The sequence below is a fragment of the Clinocottus analis genome, unplaced genomic scaffold (assembly GCF_023055335.1).
Source record: "Clinocottus analis isolate CAN_PGR_092001 unplaced genomic scaffold, fCliAna1.0.p SCAF_14, whole genome shotgun sequence".
NCBI classification, from domain to species: Eukaryota; Metazoa; Chordata; class Actinopteri; order Perciformes; family Cottidae; genus Clinocottus; species Clinocottus analis.
In genome coordinates, this window is record NW_027175865.1 from 18,788,072 (window position 1) to 18,808,510 (window position 20,439).

General features: G+C 41.6%; 1 protein-coding gene across 1 annotated transcript in view; it reads right to left on the reverse strand.

Annotated features, from left to right (window-relative positions):
- Positions 1-19,226, reverse strand: part of gatad2b (GATA zinc finger domain containing 2B) — a 49,555-nt gene extending 30,329 nt beyond the window's left edge. The window contains exon 1 of the mRNA XM_068575292.1: positions 19,088-19,226. The gene's annotated coding sequence lies outside the window, so the exon portion shown is untranslated. The remainder of the gene's footprint in view (positions 1-19,087) is intronic.
- Between the last annotated feature and the right edge of the window lie 1,213 nt (positions 19,227-20,439).

Sequence of the window (20,439 nt, forward strand, 5' to 3'; positions counted from 1 at the left end):
TCGTTCGTTGTATGTAGTGTGGCCTTTCAAGTTGAGATGACTAATTGATTTCACTTTACTTTAATTTATATTCATATATAGACATGCTGCCCATCCTTTTTTTTTGGGCTACAACAGCCATCAATTTATGCCAGTGGGGATCATATCCTGCAGCAGCATGCTGCTACAATAGTAAACAGGAATACCACTGACAATAAATAACTTTATAAACCACAACAACAATACCTGACCACAAAGAAAACATCGGAGTGCTACAGAGCTAATGTTAGCTGCATATTAGCTGAGACTGACAAAAAGCACTTTCATGAGTATGTTCAGCTTAAGCTTACTATACGACTGAACTTTGGCTATAACGAGGTTGGTTGCTTCAATAGGGAGGACCATGGATGTGTTAAGAAGAAGGTTAAAACTAACTGCCTCTCCCAAGATGCTTCAACACACCCGCAACAAGATAGGGATCCTTTCATTCCAAACTAGACTCCGGTTTGATCCCTGGCTCCTCTAGTCCACGTCAATGTGTCCTTAGGCAAGACACTTAACCCCAAATTACTCCTGCAAGCCGGTGTGCGAATGTTAGTTACTATGTTAGATCTATACAAGCACATACCCTTTTGCAACTGGCATTTTATTGGTTGGATAATTTGATAAAGTTGGGAGGCTTGTTTCATGTGCTAACAGAAGCAGCCAAAGTGGAGGAGAAGAGAGGGAAGAGAGAGAGGCTGAGGATCGAATATAAGCAATATCATATCTGAGTGTAAGCATACAGTTACCAGAAACTCAAGATATACTACGTATATATAATATCCAAGCTAATCCAAGTTAGGACGGGGTGTTGAGGGAGAGCGTCACAAAATCTGAAGTGAAACCAATAAGGCAAGCAGAAACAAAAAGAGAACATGCTCTTGAATAAAGACGAGGGGAAAGCTCCATAGCGTGTGTAGTGGAACTCCTCGTTGCTAATCATCAACAGTCCTTCAGGAAACCAGCAGCTACCATCTGGCCGCTTCATCCAGTGCAAAAAAAGATGGAGTGATGTCCTGGAACAGCAAACCCATGCCAACAAGAGGCAGTGGCTCAGCTCGCTGGTCCAGCTGACACACTGGACCCACACCCACACCCACACACACACAGATGACAGGGCTGCTGGGAATATGACCAACATTTGCATACAGACAGTTTCTGACACTAATGAGGCCAATCAGAATGGAGCTCATAGCAACAGACTTGTAATTGGTTGTGTGGAGTTGATGCTTGTGGGATGCAGATACAGATGGTGGCGTTTTGTTGCGTTGGCTCCGTACAAAAGTCACATCCAGGACCACAGGGTGACAAGACAATTACACAGACCTTACCTCACCACAACACGTATCACAGACACACACACACCTTCCACCTTGCACTCAGACACAACACAGCTCTTTATTAAACGAGACAACAGCTCATTGTGGGCGTTGCTATGACAACCAGTCGTCTATTTTTAAGCCGTGCTACTAATCAATTCGTGTTCTGCTGTCGCCTAAGGGGTGGGGGTGTGCGTGTGAGGCTACTGATGTAGGGGCAAAGGGGAAGAGGAGGGGCGAGTACAGTTGGAGACAAAGAGCATGGCAACAGAAGTAAGAGAAAGAAACGACATTGAGGATTCATCTCATACCAACACACACACCACACAGCAGAGGTTTAAATGTTTCCACGCCAAAATGAACTACTGCTGAAACCATCAGTCTGTTCATCACTTAGGGTCCGTGTACACATGGCCTTTTTTTGCAATTTACTGTCCTGAGCCAATCCTGCAGTCAAAGGTCAGCAAATAGCAGAACATACATCTCAAAATAAATATGTTTTAGAGATGCCTCGGTTGATCAACTGCCGATTCAGTTGATTAGCTATGACCAGTGACTGGCTCATCAGTTTTACATTTCCAATTGTTTCCTAGTGACATTTTTACAAAGGCGTGATGCCGCATTGTAGTTTTATGTTGCAAGCAGTGGAAACAAACAATCTCATAGCCAAAAAGACAGAGGAGGGCAGAGGAACAACATTAGATACATTTAAAACAACTAACTAAATCAGACGGTTAATATATTATAATCAATTCCCATCATGCTGACGGCACAGAGCTAAACAGATAATTGAATTGTGTGATGCAATTCAAAGCTGTATTATGCAAAGTTAAATAACACTATCACGATGTGTTCAAATTAGGGCTGGGCAGATTAACGCGTTAATTAACGCATTAATCTGGCAATGCTTTAACAGCGTTGACGCAAACACCTAGACTCGATACTCAGTGTTCTTGGGGACTTTAACAGAGCAAACCTCAGCAAAGAACTGCCAAAATATAGACAACACATCAAGTGTAGCACCAGGGACAACAACACACTGCAATAAAGGACGCATATCGCTCAGTCCCTCGTGCAGCGTGGATCTGCGAAGACGATGTGAGTCGGCTCTTCCACAGACAGAAGATCAGGAAGGCTCCGGGCCCAAAAGTCTGAAAGTCTGTGCTGAGCAGCTGGCCCCCAACTTCACGTTAATCTTCAACCAACCCCTTGACTCCCCAGTGACATACGCAAGGGTTCTGTTTGTGGACTTCAGCTCTGCATTCAACAGCATCATCCTGGAGGCTCTTCTCCCTCTACACCAACGACTGCACCTCTAGAGACCCCTCTGTTAAACTCCTGAAGTTCGCAGACGACACAACGGTCATCAGCCTCATCAGCATTGGTGACGAGTCTGCGTACAGACGGGAGGTTGAACAGCTGGTACTCTGGTGTGGTCAGAACCATCTGGAACTGAACAAGTCCAAAACAGTGAAGATGACAGTGGACTTCACGAGGAGCCCCCCAACACTACCCCTCCCTTCCTTCCCCATCACCATACAAAACAGCACTGTTTCTGTGGCGCAGGTTTCTGGGATCCACAATCTCCAGGGACCTGAAGTGGGCCTTTAACATCAACACCATCCGCAAGAAGACCCAGCAGAGGCTGTATTTCCTGATCAACCTCAGGAAATACAATCTGCCTCAGGAGCTGCTCATCCTGTTTTACTCCGCCATCATCCAGTCTGTTCTCTGCTCTTCCATCACCGTGTGGTTTGGATCGGCCACCAAACAAGACAGAGCCAGACTTCAATGGATCATCAGGTCTGCGGAGAGAACCATTGGTTCCAGCCTGCCCTCAATCCTGGACTTGTACACGTCCAGAGTCAGGAAGCGGGTTGGAAAGATCACTGCAGACCCTCACACCCTGGACACAAGCTGTTCCAACTCGTCCCCTCTGGTAGGCGCTACACTGCACTGTACGCTAAAACCACCAGACACAGGAACAGCTTCTTCCTACTGTGAGTCTGTTGAACAACTGAACAATTAGTCAGACACCTCCACCTGCACAAGCTGCACTTTCTGGACCTCTGTTTACTGTTATACTGTTTTTATGTTTCCTTAATGTTTCCTTAATATTTTTTGGACTTTCTTTTAGATTTATCTTTTTATCTAATTCTTGTATTGTAAATAAGCATGAAGCGCAGAATCCGGCGTCAAATTCCATAAATGTGAAAATGAACATGGTCATTAAAGCTGATTCTGAACTATTTGATCATGCGTTAAATGCATGTTGTTTTGCATTTTTTTAAAAATGCATCGGGAGGGGCTTATCACTTTAAATCTCTAAAGGCCGCGTAGTTCAGACCTGGGCATCTTACGGCTCTCCCAGTCCGGCCCGCGTGAGGTCAATCAAACATGAAAAATAAATAAATAAGATAAAGGCTATGAATGACATACAAAACTGCTTTTACTTTGAAGGCGATTTATGTAGGTGCGCACGCACGCTTCCATAGCCTCACCGACAGGCAGCGTCGATGATTTGAACCTGACATGAAAGCACATATATTTATGTAGCTTCTGTTCTCAACGAGCAGCGAGTGCAGCAACAAGCAGCTTCGTCAAAAGCTTCGACAAAGCGCTCACACAACGGCAGGCTTCGCGTCCAGATTGAAAGTTAATCGCACATGCGCGAAGCTCCTGACCCCACAGTCTAATCCACTATGGCACAGCACTTTAAGTCAGTATTACTTCTGGATCTTCACTCTTCTCTCAAAGAGGAGAACTTTCATCTTTCACAAGAGGTTCAGTGCACTTGTTCAAAACCAACACAGTCTGGACTTTTCTCACTGAGGAAGAAAAACTGAACTGAAAAATATAAAAAGCACTTATTGCTTTTGTATAAAGTGAATCATTTGCTGGTCTTTAAGATACATCTTTAAAAAGGTAAGAAACAGACTGAACATGGACCAAAGAAGGAGTGGTTTGTCCCTCACAAGGACCCTTACTACTAAACAGTACCTGTTCAGAAAAAAAAATTTAGATTTAGAAACTATATATGTATGCATGTTAACTTGCTGTTGCTCCAGAACGCCTGTTATATTGTTCTGATAACATTAATTTAGTACATTGAATGCTTTTATTTTATTTTTTACTTCATTATGAAATTTGGTGCATAATGAGATTAGTTGTGATTAATCGCAGAAAAATCATGCGATTAATCAGTAAAAAAATGTCAACTTTGCCCAGCCCTAGTTTAAATGTAAATATCTTGTGAGTTTTGGGTGAGAAACTTGAATAAATCCATTTGTTTGAGGGAGATGTTTTCACAGCAATATTAAATAGATATTAGAGATGAATTATGACCGGTTTAGCTTTTTAACACTAGCTCAAAGCAGGGTATAATATAATCAGTGCACTATTTAAGTAAAAATTAAAACCTTGCTGTGTCCAGTTGTAGGAGGATATTTTATCAGTGAGAGCAGTGTACAAACTGTTAAAAAGGCACCATAAACTACAGCCTCCAAAATGTCAATCATTAAATATGTTTTACATTAAAAGCTCAAAAGAGCAGATTGCACACACTCGAATGGTATGAATTAAAAACATGGTCTCTAAAACGTGGCTGGTAAGTTTGGATTCAGCATTAATTCTGTAAATTGGCTGGTCAGTATGTTCTCTCACTCAGACAATCCATCAATCTTTTATTATATACACAAAGGGTGTCAAACTAATTTTCACCCCGAATCACATCAGCATCATTGTCTCCTTCAAAGGGCCGGTTGTAACTGTCACACTGTGTAAATGTAACTACTACCGAACATATTGTTAAATACCTGTCTTTGTATTTGATTATTGTTTATTCAAGTTTAAAAACATTGTACATGCATTTATATCAATGTAACAATAGATGTAAGCAAATGTCTCTGTTACTATAACATGAATCCATTTAATTTAGGGTTAAGAAACCCACATTATTTTATAAAAGATCAAACTTAAAACAGAAGAAAATAACAAAGAGAAAGATCAAGCGGACGTCATTATATTAATTTTGTTGAAAGCTTTTTGTCACAAATGAGAAAAACATAACTGACCAAAGCCGGTGCCACGATATGAGCTTGCTCCTACTGTGAATACGTGTATCTTGCATTCAACACTGGACACACTTGTTCGCATTGCTGTGGAGACACTGCGCTCTAGTAGCAGCATGTCGTCACTTTGCGGGACACATAACAGGCATGCATTGTGGGGAAATGTAGTTTTTGGTCAAAGCATGCTTTTGACCTATTTATTTTTAGACAATCAGACCTTAAGGCGAAGCTCTCCTGGGCCACATAAAATGACGTGGCGGGCCACATTTGGCCCGCGGGCCTTGAGTTTGACATATATGATATACACTATTAGCACTGCAATCAGGAACCCTTTTTGATAATCATAAAACCTGAAGAAGCCATGATATGTACGGTGTCCTGATTCCATGTTTGCGTGTGCAGTGAAATCTTCTCTCGTTTCTTTTGTGTGTTTGAGAGTTGTGCAACTTGAGAGTTGTGTTGCTGCAAACATTTCAGAGGGAACCAACACTCCAGCCTTATATCTACCCTAAATCTGTATTGTACGAGCATTAAACCATCATGGTGTGAAATATTTTTACTACTTATTGTCATTCAGCATTCAGTAAAGAAATATGCGATATGGAGCTCTGCATTAATCCTTTCTCGTCGCATGGGAGCAACTAATGGGCAGAAAGAGAGCTAGTGATGTCAGCAACGCTTACGTCAGCTGTTGTAACAATGGACAAGTGCCGTACAGAGGTTCCACTGAGATACATTGTGATGCGTTCAAACTCCATTCAGTAAAAATGAGTATTGGATGAAAGTAAATTATAACATTATCATCACTTAAATGGTAATGGTGAATGGACCCATCCTCGTGTAGCGCTTCTGACCACTCAAAGCGCTTTAACACTGTCATCATTCACACCCTGATGACAGTGGCTACCATGCATCAGGACTAACATTCTAACTAACATTCACACACTGTAGAAACAGCTACAGAAGCCATTTGGGGCTTCTGTCTTGCCCAAGGACACATTGAGCATGGGATCGAACCGCCAATCCTTCGATTGGAGGACGACCTTGGTCTACCACTGAGCCACAGCAATAATAGCAGTAATATCGTATTAGATTGTAATAATATAAGATTGAGATAATATTGTAACCAACCACTAGCATATGCATTCCTGAGTATAATTTGTGAGGTGACATTTGTGTCAAGTTTGTAGAAAATACAAGCAATATATTTACACTGGTTTAGAGTTTAGTTACTTGTTATGTGCAGTATGGGATAAGCCTAAATGTACTTTGTTATTTCCACTACTGTTACAAGGAATAGTTTTTGACAGATGCAACCCCTTAATATTTAGATTTTTGATGATTGGTGCATTTAATGTTAAATGTATCAATGCCTAGGTCCACTCACCACAGAAACACTAAATTCTGTGAGAAACACTGAGTCCTTATTGTCAGACAACAGATGTGTTTCTTGTTGTTGCAGTGCCACTCCTGCCGCAAATTAAAAAGTCTTTGTCTTTTAAAGGAATATTCACTGTTTATTTTATTTATTTATTTTTGCCCAGGGAACAGAGCACAGTGAAAATGCATTCAGCCAGTCTGAGCCGGTTTCTAACCTCAGGGTATGGAATTATCTCTTAATATGTAGCCGTTAGTGGTCAAGACGTCACAGAGTAAGACAGGGTGGGAGGAGGAGGAGGAAGAGGAGAAGGAGGAGGAGCCGTGGTGTTTTCAGAGCAGAGTGAGGAAAATCTCTTCCTTTAAGGGCTGGCACTTTGACAAAAAAAGGCTGAGTGCAGAACTTCAGACCACAGGGTGGGGCAGACACTGTTTAACCAGCCAAACGAGGAAAAAAGAAGAAAGAAAAAAGCAGCGGGAACATGAGACATTCAGTCGGACCGAGGCACACTGAGGTAGCGCAGACATCTTAAAATGGTGCTGAATGTGATAGTCGGGGGGAGTGTCAATACACAGCAGGGATGATCAACATAACACTCCTCAGCAGAGTGACATTAGCTGCTCTAATCCCTGTCAGTTGCTTCACCTTCACATCACGCTGCATTCTGGGTATTTCAGGGGCTAATGCATTTTTTTGTTGGACGCTTGTATGTTACAGATGTTACTTTTAGGTGCAGCAGATTTGTGACACATAACTTGAACATTGAAATGGATGGTGGGTAGTATGAACTGTATTTACTCTGTTACGTGTTATTGTGCTCGTTGGAGTTGTTTTATATAAGATTACTCTACTTATTACATTTGGATATATTAACTGCGTTAGTTTATTTCTGAGTTTGTGCATTTATGGACATTTTGTTCAGAGCAGGTGGAAACCTCCTACCAATGCTGAAATGCCTCAAAACCGGCATTCTCTTTAATGACCTGCAGGGGGCAGCGACTCCGGATGAAAAAAGAAGTCAGGCTGCATTGAAGAAAATGACTACTTCTCACTTGATTTAGTACCTCAGTAAACATTGTAAATATGCTTTTATGGCTGGCTTTAGGGCGGGGAAAAACTCTCTGCTAACAGCTCAAGGTGTGGTCCAATCTGAAATTTGTCCGCGCTTTCATCTTTGAACTTAAACTTTCACAGTGTGTTTTCAGTCCATTAATGTTCGTTGTAACATTTTAGACGAAAACATTTCTTCATCTGCGTTTGACTGAGCTCCATCCTCCAGTGTCGCTTTTGATAGCAACATAGCCAGGATGAAGTTTGGCCAAACACAAAGATGGCAACGGCCAAAATGCAGAACACTTCAAAATCATGGTCTCAAAACCAATCAAGGACGTCAAGCTAAATGGACTGTACTGAAAATCTTTTCTAGTCTTCCGACCACTCAAAGCGCTTTTTACACTACATGTCATCATTCACACACCGATGACAGATTTGTGAGCAATCCTCTTGAAGACAACCCTGGTACTACATCCACATTCATGGTTAGGAGGCGGACGAACTACTGATCCCAGGTCCGCTGGTTCACGGTTAGCCTAACAGTTTCGCCCCTTCGTGACAGAATAATGGCTGAAGCTACAGCAGGATTTCAATGAAATTTTGGAAAGTGGACTTTGGACCCTCTCGGGGTGCAAGGGCATGCTCCCCGGAAGAAAATGCTGTAAAGCTGACGTGGCCACAGACACGAGCCACTTTCATTATTGAGCCAAACTCGCTGCACAGCAGAAATGCACAAGGAGAAGGCCAGCCAGCCCACCCGTTGGAACGTGTTACAATATTTTCAGTGGATTATAAAACGGTGGTGATACAAAATAGACTTTGGCAGGCCTTGCAGATTAGAAGAACACCCACTGCACACTGTGTGTATACTAACAGGTGTTTGTTCAGCATCTCGTCTTAGTGCTGGAAGTATTAATGAGGAAGATATAGTCCAGCTTTTGTATGGATCATTTGTAAACTTTTCATCAGGTACCACTGCAGAAATGCCCTTATGCTGGCTGAGTACAGTGCATTCAGACAAGTTGACTGGGGTGACCTTGTGCAGCACCTGACTGAATGCAGCACAGCAATGCAGCAATGATGTGCATACTGCTTATTCACCGGCTGGTTTAGTCACAGCTGCACTGCCAGGCCATTTTTACAAATGACTGAGAATAATGAAACATTATCCCCCTACCCACAGCACACACCCGCTCCTCCCTTATGCATTCATTAAACATCACATATCAATTAGCACAGAGTTACAGGTATTACCTACACCCACTCCAAAATGGATTTCTAATTAAGAGTTGATTATGCAGGTTTTAACACAACAAGTGATGCATACAAACTCAAGGTCGTCAGATTGGTTACATATCAAAGCATGACTCTTCGAGTTTGAAAAATTATGCAATTCTATATAATTCTACATAATTCTATGCATACGGATAAAGAGGTCAGAAGGTAAAAATAGTGTATTGATGCATATAGGAATCGATTCAGTTCCCCTAAAAACATTAAATTGAACATTTCATTGAAGCTAACTTTGTTGACAATCTGTAGGCCATGTCATCATATAATGCAGCAAAAGAACAAACACACTACCCCCAAACTCAATACAGATCGTTTAATAGAGTATTAAAATATGCTTCCCATACTGCCCTTTGGTTATTTTTCATATCTTCCACAGTCAGTCCACAGTCTTTGTGACGTTTGTCTGGGTTCCTTTAGCAGAACACCTGCTACTCGCAGCCCTTTTTTAGACTTAATGAACAATTCAATGTTCAATCCCAGTGAAGCATTATCTGCACGATTGCATTTTAAGGGATAACTGACACTTCCTTAACCTTGCCCACTGGCATCACTGAAGAGGTGCAACTGTATTGTTTTAATCCGGCCAAAATCTTTAGGTCATAATATATTCTCTGACCTGTAAATGTTTTAGTTGATCTTGCTCAGTGAGCCGTTTTCCATTTGGTTTAGAGAAATCTCCAAGGATTGCCTGACAAAGATCTTGGAGAATTTGTTTTGCTTTAAGTACAGTTGTTTGGAAACTGAATTAATAGACTCTTTGGTCTTTGGTCTCTTTTGGACAAGGCAGGTTAAATTGGCAGAAATTGTCCAATCATACCGGATCTGTGTCACTGCAGCACGGGCATGAAGCTAAACGGCACAACACCCTATAATAAAATTGTGAAAAAGCATGAAAAAAGTTCCTAGAGTTGGTCGCCCAGCCAAACTGAGCCATCAGGGGAGAAGGGCCTTAGTCAGGGAGGTGACTAGGAACCCAATGGTCACTCTGACAGAGCTCCAGCGTTGTTCTGTGAAGAGAGGAGATCCTTCTAGAAGGACAACCATCTCTGCAGCGCTCCACAAATTAGGCCTGTTTGGTAGAGTGGCCAGACAGGAGCCACTCCTTGGTAAAAAGCACTTGACAGCCCGCCAGGGGTTTGTAAAAAGGCACCTGAATTCAGTTTCTAAGACTATGAGAAACTAAATTATCTGGTTTGATGAAACAAAGATTGAACTCTTTGGCCTGAATGCCAAGAATCATATCTGGAGGAAACCAGGCACTGCTCATCACCTGGCCAATACTATCTCTACAGTAAAGCATGGTGGTGGCAGCATCATGCTGTGGAGATGTTTTTTAGCATGAGGAACTGGGAGACTAGTCAGGATTGAGGGAAAGATGAATGCAGCAATGTACAGATATCCTCAATGAAAACAAGCTCCAGAGCACTTTGGACCTCAGGGTGGTGCAACGGTTCATCTTCCAACAGGACAAGGACCCGAAGCACACAGCCAAGACAAGAAAGGAGTGGCTTCGGAACAACCCTGTGAATGTTCTGGCCCAGCCAGAGCCCTGACTTGAACCTGATTGAATATCTCTTGAGAGAGCTGAAAATGGCTGTGCACCAATGCTCCCTATCCAACCTGAAGGAACATGAGAGGTTCTGCAAAGAAGAATAGGAAAAACTGCCCAGAAAAAGGTTTGCCGAACTTGTAGACTCATACTTAAGAAGACTTGATGCTGAAATTGCAGCCAAATGTGCTTCAATGAAGTAGTAAGCAAAGGCTGTGAATACCTATGTACATTTATTTGTAATAAATTTGAAATAAAAATGCATCAAGCTTTTTTCACTTTGTTATGAGGTGATCAAGTGTGTGTGTGTGTGTGTGTGTGTGTGTGTGTGTGTGTGTGTGTGTGTGTGTGTGTGTGTGTGTGTGTGTGTGTGTGTACAATGTTGAGGAAAAACATTTTTTAATCCATTTTGGAATAGGGCTGTACCATAACAAAATGTGGTAAAAGTGAAGCGCTGTGAATACTTTCCAGATGCACTATACATATATGAGCACAAGATATGCAATATTGATGCATTATATCTATTACAATAATTATGACATAATGTAGCCTACTGAGTTTAGCATGTTTTGTTTTTAACTACATGTCCAAATACTAAATTTATCAATATAAATTAAATGTTAGATACTATACGAATGGAACGTTCGAAAGGAATATGAACAAATGTTGGCCAATATTTCCTTCATCTCTTTTTGGGGTAGTAATAAAATGTGGACACGTTGGCATTGACTAGCGGAAACGAGTTTATCCTAGTGTGCAAAAATGCTAACAACAGCATAATTATACACTGCCTGGCCCAAAAAAAAGTTACCGCCAAAAAAAAGGTCACACACTAACATTTGGTTGGCCCGCCTTTAGCTTTGATTACGGCACACATTCACTGTAACATTGTTCCAATAAGCTTCTGCAATGTCACAAGATTTATTTCCATCCAGTGTTGCATTCATTTCTCACCAAGCTCTTGTATTAATGATGGTAGAGTCTGACCGCTGCGCAAAGCCTTCCCCAGCACATCCCAGAGATTCTCAATGGGGTTAAGGTCTGGACTCCATGTGTGAAAATGATGTCTCCCTGAACCACTCTTTCACAATTTGAGCCAGATGACATCTTATCATTGTCTCATCATTGTCATCTTAGAATTGGGGTGTCAAACTCATTTTCCTCCCGGGGCACATCAGCATCATGGTCTCCTTCAAAGGGCCGGTTGCAACTGTAACACTGTATAAATGTAACTACTACCGAACATATTGTTAAATAACTGTCTTTGTATTTGATTATAGTTTATTCAAATTTAAAAACATTGTACATGCATTTATATCAATGTAAAGGTGGATGTAAGCAAATGTCTGTTACTATGACATGAATCCATTTAATTCAGGGTTAAGAAACCCACATTATTTTATAAAAGATCAAACTTAAAACAGAAGAAAATAACAAAGAGAAAGATCAAGCGCACGTTATTATATTAATTTTGTTGAAAGCTTTTTTTGTCACAAATGAGAAAGACATAACTGACCAAATTATCAAAATCAAAGCAAGACATATTTTGAGAGAGCCATAATGCTATTCTGTATGGATCAAGCATTTCCACCAGTTTTGGGAGGCTTTATAGAGGCAAACGTCTGCATTTCTTCACTGCAAAATCTCTAATTAGGTCATCATATGAGCTTCTGAGCCACTTCACCATTGATGCTGGTGACAGCGAGACCACGTAGACGTTCCTGCCCCATTGTTGAACGCATGTATGTTTTAATGAGCTTTAGTTTTGAACAACGTCGCTCAGCAGAGGCAACTGTAACAGGGAGAGTCAAGGCGCCAGATTCCAGGGCACAGATTACACTTCACTGTTATGTTTTTCTTTTCACAAATACAAACCATCGTAACTTTTTTTGAGCAATTAAATATCTTGTTTTGCCTGTTTCGTGATGTACACATGCCCAAAAAGGTGCCCAATATTTCTATACCAATATCAGCATTATAATTATTACAACTAATGATTTTTTTGTTGCATATTTTAAGGTGCTCCCGGGTCTGGTGCCCTACGCACAGCGGGTAGTGAGCCTGATGGGAGCGCAGCGCTGGGTGCCGGTGCCGTGATACGAGTTTGCTTTTCCTACTGTGAACACGTGTATCTTGCGTTCAACACTGGACACACTTGTTCGCATTGCTGTGGAGACACGGCGCTCGAGTAGCGTGATGTCGTCACTTCACAGGAAACATAACAGGCATGCATTGTGGGGAATGTAGTTTTTGGTCAAAGCATGCTTTTGACCTATTTATTTTTAGACAATCAGACCTTAAGACAAAGCTCTCGCGGGCCACATGAAATGACGGGCCTTGAGTTTGACATTTGTGTCTTTGAATATGCCCAAGCCATCTGGGAAGAAAAAAATCTATTGATGGAATAACCTGGTCATTGCTGAACCTGGTCGTCGCTGAACCAACTGCAGCAACCCCAGATCATAGCAATGCCCCCACAGGCTGGTACAGTAGGCAGTAGTAGTTACATCCAGGTGGCGACATTCTTTGGCCAGGCAGTGTATATTGTTCTGTTCACGACAAAGTAAGGGCGGAGCTCCCTCACTCACTCACTCACACACTCACACACACACACACGCTCACACGATCGACCGATCAAAACTGTCCGTTTCCCCGCATTCTGGGCTTCGATCAAAAGGTTACAACAATGGGGTCCCGCACACAATGAAGGCTGACCTCTCACCAGTTGACACTGGCTCAACTCCCTGCTTGCAGTTTCATCCTCTCGTTGTCTCTCTATCCCCACCAGTCTCCTCATCTCTCTACTCATTTTGCTTTTAAAAATGAAATCAGCAAATTATATTGATAATAACTCAATTAATTGTATTACATTTATATCCTCTGTCCCAGGACTTCACATTGGTTAAGAAAAAAATTCCCCATTACATTTAATTTAGCTGACGCTTTTACTTAAAGCGAATTACATTTTTGCTTTCTACACTGTAGACATAGTAACGGGGAGCAATTGAGGGTTAAGTGTCTTGCTCAAGGACACATCGAGTTGGACTAGCGGAGCCGGGATTCGAACAACCAATCCTCTGATTGAAAGACGGGCATGCTAACCACGTACAGTCGCCCTGAAAAATGGAAGAAACCTTATAGGTATGAAAATATCTATTATTGTTATTATGGTATCTTTTAATGAATTAAATAACATGGGAATATGTAAAATAATACTTTTAATTTGTATTATTATTAAAACTATGACTAAAACTGAACTAGACTGAATAAACTCTTCATGTTTGAGATCTGGCTTAGCCGAGGTCTCAAACCGGCTCGCTAGCTATCAACCCCAGCGGGCACCAGCTTTCTGTTTGTTCCACTTCAACTAAGAAAACATAGAGGCAACTTTTTGATTTGCCCTAAATGTACATAAAACAGAATTTAATCGGATTGAGTATGCTCTCTTCAAACTAAAATGTGAGCTAGACTATGTTTATCAGCAAGTAAGTAGTCAATCAGAGGCAAAGTAGGTGCATGTCTTTCCGCAATGCATTCCAGAAAGGATCAAACTGGGATCGTTTGTGTAGTGACAAGGGTCATCCTGTGCACATCAAAATCTGGAGCCTGCACACAGCGAGTGGAAAAGCATCTTAGTAAGGAAGCATTTGTGCTACATGTGCACAAATGTTGTTCAGCAAACACAGAGCACAACCTCGACCCTACCAATACGCTCAACATTTACTCATCAAGTTGACTTTTGAGACCGTGGAGGCGGCGATGAAATATACAGGGACTGATGTCTCGAGTCCATAACGATCATGATGCAAAAATGATCAACCCGACAGTGGTAAGAATAAGAAAAAAAAGTTATTCTGGAGCCTTACCGATCTTAGAAGGACAAACATCTGAATTGGTAGAGCACACGTTTAAAGAATCGTAATTGGCAAAGAAGCCAGTGGTGGCTGCAGAGGATTGTGGCTGACATATGCGATTCAGTGTTTCCCCTACCATTATAATAGGAGGCCGGGGCGCCCCCCTGAAATCGGCCGGGGCACCCCACTGAAATCGGCCAGATCAAGTCTACAACCACGTTATAAAAATATGTTTAGAGGAAAGCAGCTCAATGCAGCACTAACACTGATACAACCTGATGCTCACATATCTGCACTCATTCTGTTTTGTTCTGCAATTTGCTTTTAGTTTTCCAAAATGACCTATTTAGTAGTAACTACATATCATTTATTTTTGCACAGATAGAACTTTATTTTTATTGTTTTAAGTGATTGCAATTTTGTTTTCTTTTTGTAGTCTGACGGGGCAATTTGGTTAAATTGAAAGTTATTGTTCTTTATTCTGTTTATTATTTAAAAAAGCACAGATGCAGTCACAAAATGATGTTATTTACAAAAAAAGTAATGCTTTTTGGTGTTTGTGTCAATGTCAGTGTTGTCGAGGTCCTGTAAACCTAGGGGAAAAGAAGAGGAGGGATGTATTCATGTCCAACAACTTAACGAAATAATCTGCTTCAATCCATATTTGTTGGCGTTTAGACTTTCAATCAACTTTTCCCCTGCGGTCAAAAAACGTCCAACATAAAAGGAAGCAGGCAAGTCCATTATACATCAATTAAAGAATAAAACACATTTCATTCGATCACTTTATTCAAATATAATTTTTTGTTTAAGGGTTTATGATGTTTAGGGTGGTGTTGGAATTTACCTCAATTAAAGATGTAAAAAATTAATATATTCAATACAGCCTGAATTAAAATAAATTCTTACTGCTCTGCACTGTGGCAGTTGAAGAGAGATCAGGGTGAAGCCATAATTTATGTTTTTAATGCTGTAATGCATTGTCTCTAGTTTTGACTGTAGATGCACAGTAACCGTTAGTGTTGAAAGGATATTATTTGTTGCGTGTAACCAATCAGATGCTGTGGGCAGGTCATTAAACAAGGCTACAGATGATTACAGAGCAAGATTTAATTCATTTGATCTGCCATTGGATAAAAACTCACACACAAAAAGGTCTTGATGTTTATGAATACCTGTCCTGACATAAAAGATCAATTTTTTCAAAGATTTTATATTGAACTTATATGAACACGTTGAAGGTCTCCTTTGTTTACCACCAGTGTGGCCGGTAGGTTGAACAAATTCACCTCTGGCGGATGCTAGTGCCCGACACTGGTATAGTGCAATGCAGGTTTTATTGTAAAGCAGCCACAGTTTACTATAACTGCACGCAACACCATTACCATGGCCTCCTCTGTGAGTAACAACTTATCGAGATAAGTTCAAGAGACTACCAAGGGCAGTATTATCCCTTGTTTTGACTGTCTCCGGCACTACCAGGTGATGATGGAATAGTTCCCAGTGATTATTGAGTAGTAACTTTTGAGTAAAATGCCCATCGCTACTCCACACCACTTAATTTAAACATAAAAATATGATAAATTAAATTAATTTGATATTCATGCACATTTTAAAAATTGTACAAGCTTCTTTCACTCAGGGCTTTGCAATTTCATTTGCCACCATTTAAGATTTACAGAAATCATACACCAGAGAGATCTTGGCTCTATGAAGCTTGGTATTTTCTACTTGGTAAGATTTAGGTTGTGTCATTGGAAAACTTAACTCTTCTTCTGTTGGGCCAAAGCCATCGAAAACAACGTCTAGCTTAATTGCCCACGTTGGAGAATTTCAAATACTTGCTTTAAACTACGTCACATGTCATGTGACCTTGATCTGTCATAGTCTGAACATCACAAATCCGACAAATGGGCATAACAGCACACCTTCCAGACAGCTCCTCCTCCAAGCCATTCATAGTGTAGCGCTGGGTTGTTTACACATGTGAAGAATATTTAAAAAAAGAGCTTAACAGAGTTTAGACGTTGCCTATTTTCACATGTCCACGCATCTGGCTGATAACGGCATACAGTGCGCAGGATTTTGGCAGTCAAAATTTTGCCTTGGAGATTCCAGATGCTGTTTGATGATCTGACAAATGCTTGGTTTGAAGCACACTAAGGCCTTTTTGTGATGCCACTCTGACTGTTTTGTGACACACAGACTAAGAAAAGAAAACAGGGGGAAAAAGGTTTTTTAGGGCACCAAGCTTTTATGTGCTTTGTTTACATAGCCAAACCATTTGAAAGCCTTTTAGTGCATGAAAGCGTACCCCAATTAGGGCGGCTACAGCTAATAATGCCACCCCTACAGATGACTTCCTCGCAGAAGCGTATTACCCACCGCCGTTTGTCAACATATCTGTCTGAACTACTTTTAACTGCCATTGTTGGTTGTTTAGTCATTAAAATTGATATTCAGCTAATTTAACACCTTCCAAGTCTGATATTCAAAATGACATTAGCTGATTTCACTGGAAAAAAAATTGCAGTACAGATTACAATATTAATTATGAAACAGTGTCTCATTACCTATTTTGTCCAACACTAAAATGTTTGTTTCATTGGTCAAATGTCCTCTTGAGCACAGATCTTTAGGTATTCTTTCATAAAAAGATTGAAGGATTCCTGATGAAGTGTTTGTTCGTGTTTGATGCGTTTATTTTCTTTAATAAATATATGACTTTATTTATCATCATCCTAATTATCAATATTTGGAACGTGGTAGAGCTCTACACCATAGAAATCAAAAACTAAACTAAATCCATCATAATCACCACTGTTTCAATAAGGACAAGCTAAATGATTAAAAGCGTCAAATGCTAAATGCGCAACATATTCATAAAAGGTTACGCCACAATAATCTTGAGATAGTGTAAAAACCTGTCCTCACAGAATGGCAGTTTATCGGTATGCTACTGGGGCTGCCATGGGACTCTGAGCTGAAAATAGGAAGAGGAAAGACTCCATCATTGAGAATACTACAGTTCATTCACACTCTTCAGCAGCAGGGACCTTTCATTCATACAGACCCACTTCCACAATGTGAGTGGAGGGCTGAGTGTATCAAGGTCTGCCAACTTTTATACAGAACCAAAGGCTGTGGGGATACTTTACTTCGACACTCAGATGAAGATTTGTAAAGTGAGCACAATGCCCTAATTCAAAGTATCTGATGTAAAGCACTTGGAATTGCCTTGGTGTGGAAAGGTGTTATACAAATAATGCTCACCTACAAAAGGAGACACGACCCGGAACAACCAGCTGGTAGAAAGTGATACACTGCTGTGAAAAGTGAAAGGTGTGCAGGTTTTCTGGCAAGAAGCATTAAAGCAATGACTACCACATTCCTGCTGTCGGTCAACTTTTTAATTCAACACAGTGTTCCTGGGACTACAATATCTCTCATTCCCCACAGCTATTGTAAATGACTCAACCACACTATATCTTAACTGGAACTTCAACTGACCAGAATTGTGCACATCCCTTCTAACATTGTGTCGTGGAGGAATGACCATCATTCGACCGTACACTTTTTCTCTTCACCCATGTAACCGCTCTCAATGGTAAAGACTGTTTAGTCGAATGTAGTCCGGGACTACTCACCACCATCACAAAAACGGGCCAACAGTCTGTGGGACTCCATCTGCATGTGACTCATGTACATCGTGAGGAGCAGTGTAGCAGCAGAGGACAGACACGATAGATCCTGTATACTGCAGAATAATAGGCAGCACACATTAAATATTGATTTTCCCGTTTGGTCTCTAACGTCATCTAGACATGTACCTCCGTTAATCCGCTGCTCAAGAAACAACCAGCAGCTCGGCCGGAATAAATCCTGGCCCTTACAGTAAAACGTTGTTTCTGCTGTCAGGCGCCAGGCAGCCATTTAGGTGCATATGGAGCCAGTTGAGTAAATGGCTGATGCATTTCGAATTTTTCTACCTAATTGCTGAGAGCCATCAGCGACCCCGGCCTCCTCCTCGCGCGGTTTAATCCGCCACTTCCTACCGTTTCGCTTTAATAAAAGCGTTTTAACGTGTGGTCTAATCCCGGTGCCCTTTAACAGACCGTTAACAAGTATGTGGAAGACCTTGTCTCTTTCTCCAGTCTGTTAACCCCTAGAGACTCTGGATCAAACAATGAAATGGATTAGAGGCATTCCGCACAACGTTTCCGTCACAATGCAATCCCAATTTATCCGTTACCAATTCGGTTATCATCAAAACACAAACATTCGGATAGGATTTCGATGTGCAACATCGTTTCTGATGCGACTCCAGACATTTAAATGTGATTAACAGTTCGAGGCGACGGCTACTGGTCGCCAACATGTCAGCTCGCATCAATAAATAGCTAAGCAAAGCCGCTCTATTGTCTATCAGCATATCCACCGGCAGGGAAACGACACAACAACTCGCCGTCCTGCCGCGACATGAATCCCGCCGCTGCCATTTCAAAACATCTTCCGCCGGAGTCAGGCCTCGCACACATCCTCGGACTCACCTGTGTCTCCTTTTCGCCTCAGTGTGTACCGTCTCCGGGTTCACGGTCCGGTCCTGACGCGCTGCAGCGGCTCCTCACCACCAGTCCCCGGCACCGGTAGGCAGCACTGAGCCGCTGATTGGGCCTCAGCAGACGATCACCCCCTCGGTACAGCCAGACATAGCGCTCATTGGTCAGACAGACACTCCGTGACGGCTAGACAGACAGCTGAATGGCTGCTCGTTTCCCCAAGTGAATCCAGACAGGCAGCTGATTGGTGCTCTGGCACTTTTCGCTGAAGCACTGAGCCAGCGGATTGGTCATTTATTTCCGCGGTGGAGAAAGAGAGAGATGCGATTGGTTTGTAGTAGTGTTGTTGTCTGGGTCTGGATGGAAAGCCATGTTATCTGGAATGAGGCTAAAGAAGCAATGTGTTCGTTTACATTCACGAACGTAACCGGGTCTTTATAAACTTTCCACATGTATACTTGGGTGTAGGTTAAACCCGATTTCATTGACTGGAGTCAACGACCAAGAGAAAGATGGTTGCTATATTTTATAACCTAATTCCTTTTTATACAGGGTTCCTGACGGGTTCCTATGCACGCATACATGTGCATGACAAAGACCTTAGACAGGGCTGACACATTTTAAACAGCAGTGCGGATGTCTGATAGGAAACGTCTTTACTCCAATCAAAACGATTGCACTCCACATTGTTTGTCTGAAGACTACTGTCTGCCAAATGTCCTGACAAAGAGAACTAGCCCGGCACTGGAGATGTGCCACGGTTCAGAAACATTGCCATCCATAGGAGAGGGGTGTGAGAGTGATCAGCTGTACACAAGTTATTGCAGATGGAGGACATGCGTTGTCCTACTTTCACCCAGTTCCGTCCTGGTCTGTGTCACCACAAAACTGGACTTGCGATGGACCAGGCCGACGTTCTCAATGTGGGACGTGTAACTCCATTGTCATTATCTTAGCTGTTGTAGCCGCTCATTAACAGACACCTTTGTCTCGAGATGTCAATGATGCAAACGGATGGCGAATTTCCAATTTTGGTTTGTATGTACGTAGATGTTACCACTTGTGAAGAGACAATAGAGAGCCGTTGGTACCATGTCGGTGGAGCAGCTGACCTACTTAGCATATTGACACTGACATGATTTTTTAGCTACTTGACATAGGCCATTCTTTTTTCTTTTTTAAAAAACGCCTACTGTAGGGCAGCTACAGGGAGATCCATTTGCTCTTCTGCCATGAAGCAGATATCTGCAAATAAGTTACTGCTACATGGTCGAATATTTCTGTGCATGTTCTTGGTACACGAGGATCAAAAATCATCCACCGCTTGTTTTTGGCATTAAAAG